Source organism: Papilio polytes, unplaced genomic scaffold (assembly GCF_000836215.1).
Source record: "Papilio polytes unplaced genomic scaffold, Ppol_1.0 DF823980.1, whole genome shotgun sequence".
NCBI classification, from domain to species: Eukaryota; Metazoa; Arthropoda; class Insecta; order Lepidoptera; family Papilionidae; genus Papilio; species Papilio polytes.
The window spans coordinates 1-7,146 of NW_013525224.1; positions in this window are offsets into that span (position 1 = coordinate 1).

Sequence of the window (7,146 nt, forward strand, 5' to 3'; positions counted from 1 at the left end):
GATGTGCAACACTAGTGCCGCCGCTGTTCTTTTGCTTTGTACAATTATACCTGTTTTCTATACTTTATAATAAAGCGTAAACACACACTTCTTTGTTGCCTTAGATGTCAGCAATTATTTTTTTTTTTAATAATACTTTTTTTTTAATTAAAAGCCCACACTTACGTCACGCTTTAGGCAACATATTTTAACGCCATTAAACTTAGGGAGTAAATATTTGGGATAAAAACCTTAATGTGAGAAAGAGACCAAAGTTGCTGCCAACATCAAGGAAGAAAATTTGTCATCATGTCATATCATTTTGACATTTGTAATTGATAATTTGACAAATATGAACAATAAATAAAAATTTTCATAATTCCATGCGGATGGAGTCGCACGGGAACAGCTAGTTATAAGATAAAGGGGCAAAAGAAGTACTTTCGACACAATGCCCTGCAATACCGGAAGAACTGCAGATGCAGGAAGTGGTAGTGGTAGAATAAGATTAGTACCGACAGCGATCCTTGAATGGATAAACAAACGAGCAACCGTTAGTATAGATTATACCCGTGAGAAGAAGGAGCGAGCGGGCGACGTGCCTTGTGAAATGAATTCGCAATTCGCAATAGTCGGCTTCACATATCGGCGCCGCACACGATTGAATGCGTCAATAGCGTCGACAATAAGTCATTGTGAGGGGCAGAGGTGTCTCGATATACCTACGTTGCGTTCGACGGACATCATCGGCCGGCCGTCGTGCACGCCGCACTCGCCGCGCCGAACATACGGCTGGCTATATTTAGCGGCGCGCTGACTCACCGCACCACGGCGCCACGCACCGCTCCAATCTCCAGCCGGCCGCAGACCAAGAGGACCTCATACCTCAACGACGTTTTACGTCATATATAAATAGTATAATGTTTTGCCTGCCATTTACTCGCAAGAGATAAAGGCTCTCTTTGATCCCGGGCCACTGGCGGCAACTATCGGCCCGGATTGACGCAGACCCCGTCGTCGCGTACAAAACCCAGAATACATGATAAGACCGTTTCCTAACTATTGGGACTTACTCCCGACTACGTCCTAGGTTAGTGATATTACGTAAGTCGGCCATCCCCGGTACTCTATATTTAATTTCAACACAGTGTCGACTGTATTACTCATTTATATATGAAAGACTATGCTCGTAATATAGTACGTCGAAGTTAATATTTAGTACCACCGCAACTAAACTAGGCTTCGCAAACAGGAAAATTACAAAAATACCATTGAAGTTTGTAGTGTATTGACCTACATGTAGTGCGTTGACTACGAGTAGTGGTTGTCTCTGCCTGGTTGACTTGACGGGCGCGGGCGATCGCATCCTTGCAGTCGAGAGGGCCGGTCATGTACCACGATCACGGGCCTATCGTATAACCAAGTTAAGTGCATTATTCTATCTCACCTGTGCCACGGTAAAACACCACAAGGTTAACCAAGAGGAGGCATCTGAATGATGGTTGGGCACAGGGCACGGAAATCGCGTAACGGTATCCTTTTCCTTTCGTACCCTAACCTCAAACCTCAAATCAATTCCTTACAAAATCGATTAAAAACTGCACGTAAATTACGACGACTTTTTATAGGATTCAATGATATATTCAAAATTGAAGACTCACTGTGGCCAACGGCTGCCGTGCTACTTTTATGAGAAAGTTGGGGGGTAAAGAGTAAGAGGTTAATAATTACAAAAAACAAGAATATTGTTGAAAAAGTGGTATTTGGTAGAAAATAAATCTTATCTAACTAATCTTACTTCTTTCTTTCTTTATCTATCTTTCTTATAAATGCGAATGTTTACGATGGATGGATGGATAGATGGATGTTTGTTAGCGTTTGTAGCCTAAACGGCTGAACGGATCTCCATGAAATTTGGCACAGGTTTAGAGCATAGTCTGGAAGAACACATAGGTTACTTTTTGTTCCGTAAATACTTACCGTTCCCGTGGGATTCATTAATTTAGTTTTTTAATGTTTACTCGATCATTCTGCAACGGTTCAACATATCTTAATGAAATTTGGCAAAGATACAAAACAAAGCCTGAAGTACACATGGGATAAGCTTCATCCCCGAGAAATGTCCGGTTCCCGAGGGATACGTAGCGTTCTGTAATTTATATAGTTCGTATGTTTTCTAATACCACGCGGACGAAATTGCGGGCAGCAGCTCGTCAATAATAATTACAAGTAGACACAGGGTCCAAGATATTTGTAAATAGTCACGATTAGATGAAATAAACTCTTCGACCACGAGTACGTTGGCTGGGTGGAAACCCACCACAATGGTTTGTCGACCATGCGGTTACTTACAGTTTCCATCCCTTTCATATAGTGTAATACGAAAAAAAAGGAAGTGAATTTGGAGTAAGAGAAGGGGCATAAGAAGGGTAAATATCCTGTTTCAGTGCGTCCGCTCCTTCGTCAACGAAAGACAGGTAAGTCGTTTCGCTACTTCGGCGAATTCATGTCGATGTTCAAAAAGTCACTGCCAATTATCATACCCTCGAATGCGGCGTCGTCTTGTCAAATAATGTGAAGAAGCAGCGAAATATTTCGACTTTCTAATTTATTACGCCGCCGTAAAACGTACATATTATTTATATGTATTAATGTTAGATTATACAGGTTAACAAAAAAATTTTTTTGGGTTTCAGATCTAATGCTTGGATTCTAATTCCAAACATTGAATAACTCTTGGATATCCATCTTCATCCATATCCATTCACCATCATTACATATAAACGGTACTAGTGAGTGCTTTCTTGTCATTATTATTAAAAAAAAAAAATCTATTACAGTTATAATAACCGACTACTATGTCGTATTTAGTGAGAAAATAGTAACGATAGTATGAAAAATATAGTGTAAAAGATAAAATATACAGAATTCAATTGCCCAGGAATAGACTATTGCAAAATAGTTGGTTTCTTGACAGGAATACAAGGTAAATACACTGAATATGCTTATCACCTATGCTTATGGGATAGCAGAGCATATTCAGAACATTAACAATGGCATATGTAACCTGATCGACGCGAATTTCACATTGAAAAACATAATAAGTAATAAATAAAACACTATTTACTGACCAAAAAAAAAATTAAAAGAACACAACTTACAAATCATAATACTGAAATAAAAATAAAGACAAAAATTCTTGGCCAAAAGGAGAAGGCTCAGCTGATGCGGCCTCCAGCTTGTCACTGAAGATCGCGCCAGTTTTCAGCCTCCGCTTTTCTATGGTTCACATGGTTCAGTTTATGATACAGGGGGCAGTCGAGAAATGATATAAGCCATCATTGCGTGTGTGACAGGGATAATACGAAAGCGAAACCAATTGTTGAGCCCAAAGATATAGTGAAGGTACCGTTACATATAGTTAGGTCTAATAAAGCATTTCTAAAGTTCTAGATCAGGGACGGCTAACATTTATGCATCAGTGCCATTTTTTTCAAATAATTTGCCTTCAATTATGACTTCAATACCATGGTACACCTACTTCATAATTTTTTCGTGGTGTTTTTATGATTTTGTTTGTTGCTGTTTACTTATGATCGGCAATGCTCATTTCAGTCAAATACAAGGTTTGATCCCTAATATAGTTACCTTTCCCATTGGTTACATTGATTTTCTTTTGTCATTTTTACTCGATCATTCTGCAACTGTTCAACATAACTTATAGATAATTGGTATGAACAAAGTCTGGAGTAAAACATGGGAAATGTTGAATCCCAAATATTGTCAGATTTTCGAGGGATATGCAGTTTTTTCTATTTTTTAAATAATTTGGCGGATATTTTAAATATAGGTTGCGGTCAGTAGATAGTTAAGTATATGTTTAGTGGCAGAGTGACAACACTTCAGTGGTAGACTTTTAATTGGCTGCACTTATAAATATAAATCTTACTAATATTATAAATGCAAAAGTTTGTATGTTTGGATGGATGTAGAAGGTATCTCCTAAAGGCTCAATGGATCACAATGAAATTGGCATATATGTTGACCACAGTCTGGATGAACATGTAGGCCACTTTATGTAGTCACATTTAGTAAATAAATAAACAAGTTAATTGTAATACAAGTAATTTAAATGACAATTTGTTACTAAGCATGTTTTTTGCAAATGTGTATTTTGTACATTTAGCAAGGACATCACTGAGCAAGATGTGGTTTAAAAAGTGGCTTCATTTTATTTTCACTGTTAAAACATCTTACTCTTTCAGTCAAATACTGAAACAAATGTTATAACTTTGCTTTGTAAATGCCACTGACAATGTGAGAGTCTGAAGATAGGACAGTCAAGTGTTAATAAATATTTAACAAAGACTGACTTCAAAACAAGAAAATAATAAACTAATTGATCATTGTTTAGTTGGTGCCAGCAAAAGTTTGAATGTCTCTTAATTCACATATAAGTTTGTTTCATTATTTTTTTATTCAACAAATGATAACTATTATAGCATTTTATTGTATTACCTGTTTTATTACTAAAATTTGATTGTTAAATCTTTAGAAAAGCTAGTTTTGTATTAAAAGGGATGAGGGAAGGGTGGGTTTCGGTGATTTTCCGGAATAATTAAAAAAAACTGGCTTTTAATGACACGCAACACAGACACCATGTTTACGAAATGTATCTATATTACGTACACATACTCCAATTTAATTATCTGTATAAATTAGTAGATATATAACGCATGCATTTCTAAATAAAGAATTTTCACTGTACAAAAAAACGCAAGGTTTTTTTTAAACGTTCTAATATCGCCTTATAAGCTTGACACAAGCCACAGGGCGAGTAATAAGTAAAACTTACTGCTGAAAGCGGCGAGCTTTCTGGTGGAGCCGAGCCGCTTCATGGGCGTGCGGGGCTCCAGATCGCGCTCGTCCAGCGCCGCGCACTCCGCGGTCGTCGGCGTCGCCGCACCCGACATGCCGCCGCCCTCGCCCTCGCTCTCGCACGTCCGCACCCTCGCGCCTTCGCCCGCTCACCCAGTCACCGCGTGCACCACCAATCACACTTTGAAATAGGCGCTCCACGCACCTTTAACATTTAAATTAACCGCTCGAGTCTCTTCAGTTTATTAAAAACAATATGTTTCACTCACTTTTACACTTCGACACAATTCCAAGTAGTCCCTTTTCAAATTTTTAGCGTTCTGTATCCGCTAACAAAAATATAAATCAGTTTTGTAAAAAAATACAAATGTGAGTGTTCACATTTCACAAGGACAAAGAACGTAAAGGCATGTTAATATTGAAAGGAAACATAACCACTACCGCAACAAACACTGAAATACTATGTAGTTTCCTGCCAAAGCTTACCTATTTATTATTTATATTAAAACAACGCAAAAAGCATTATAACGCAACAAAGCTACCCGCTACACAACCAAAGAGATACAGATCCAATAACAAATCACAACCACAACCAACTTGTTTTGTTGGCTTGTTGCACGGAACTATACGAGCCGAGCCGATAGAACACGAACACGAAACGAGCAAACATCAATCAACAGTCCCTGCGAGTCAGTATTGCCAATGAAATTTTTTACCCAGCCGTGTACATCAAGTGTACATTGTGAAAAAAAAACTGTTTGTATGGAAAAATATCTTCGGTGGCCGTAGCACCAGTAAAAAGGACTTTTTCTAAAAGTTGCTAATTCACCATTTTTAATATCAATGAACTGTGTTAAAACTGTCCTTCCTTTGTTTTATAAAATCAAATCATTTGAAAAGGAATTTATTAAAGAAAATCATTGAATTATTGTAGATTTTCGAAAAGCCGTAGATCCTACTACAGCGTCAAGGTTGCGGCCGTAGACCGTAGATTCTGTAATTAAAAGCAATTTCATGGCCCGAAAGCCGTAAACACATTATTTTTATACACTCTTTGGTAAAACACGGCAATTGCCGTAGCATTGGCAACATTTCTGCGAGACGAGTTAAAGGCGAATGCGAATTAGGGATGGGGATGGGCGTTAATTGAACTAACTAGTTTAATTTACTGTTGATCACCCTTCAACTTAATGAACGTTTCAACCGTTTCATTAACTATAAAAAAAATTAACTTGGATGACTCATTTATTTGTTCACTAGCTTTCGTCCGCATGAAATTAAAAAAAAGAAGTAAGTAGCCTATGTGTTGTTCCAGACTATCCTCCACATCTATGCTTATCATGAAGATAAGTCCACCGTTTAAGCTAAAAAACGAAACTATAAAAGACAAATTGAGTACCTCCTTCTTTTGGGAAGTCGGTCAAAAACTCCAAACAAACATTCATCCACCCAAACCTTCGCATTTTAATAAAAGTAAGATTCTATAACACAAGCTTAAATATCATTATAAAGTTACTGGATGCTTTTGTGTGTCTTCATCATCGTGAAATTATAAAAACTGTGTTTCATTGCTTACATTTCGTTAAACTTTCAATTGCAAATGTCAAAATTTAAATGCATAAATGACAACGAAGGCCCTTGGCTTTGGCGAGTATTGTTTATGAGTAACTATGGCAACCTTGTTTTTTTTGCTGCTATTGGCTTGTAGTTTTTGTCCCTTTCCCGCATGACACTTTTTCCAATTTATTTAACCCCCCCCCCCAAGTTGAATAGCGTGAATCTATATAGTCTAACGCGTGTCGTCAGTGTAGGGGTTTTTATTAAAAAAATAATTATACAAAAACGGGCCTAGCCGTTTCGGAGATGTGGGGGCCAACTTCACGGAGGTGTCCATCTGCATGTCGTATCTCACGAGTACCACTAGCCACTCCTTGTATATGACGCTTGTGTAAAAAGCAAGTAAAAACGACAAACGTATAGTGCCACATTAAGCAAGTTTATCATTAGTACTATTGATTAAAATCCATCCAAAGCAATTACCTGCTCACGTCAGGTCACGAATACTTTTTTATACTTGTTATCCTAAAATAAATTTCAATATGGTCACCATGGTCAAAGATGGAAAAATGGTATTTACTGACGTCTCGCTCGGATTCAATTTTTCGACGAGAGCTTTATCCTGTTCCAGTAATACATACATGGCAAGAATGAACCAAGAACTTGTCAATTTAATAGAGAACATTTAGCGCCTTCTTGAAATCCCCTTCATTTTGCAATACCTCATTAGTT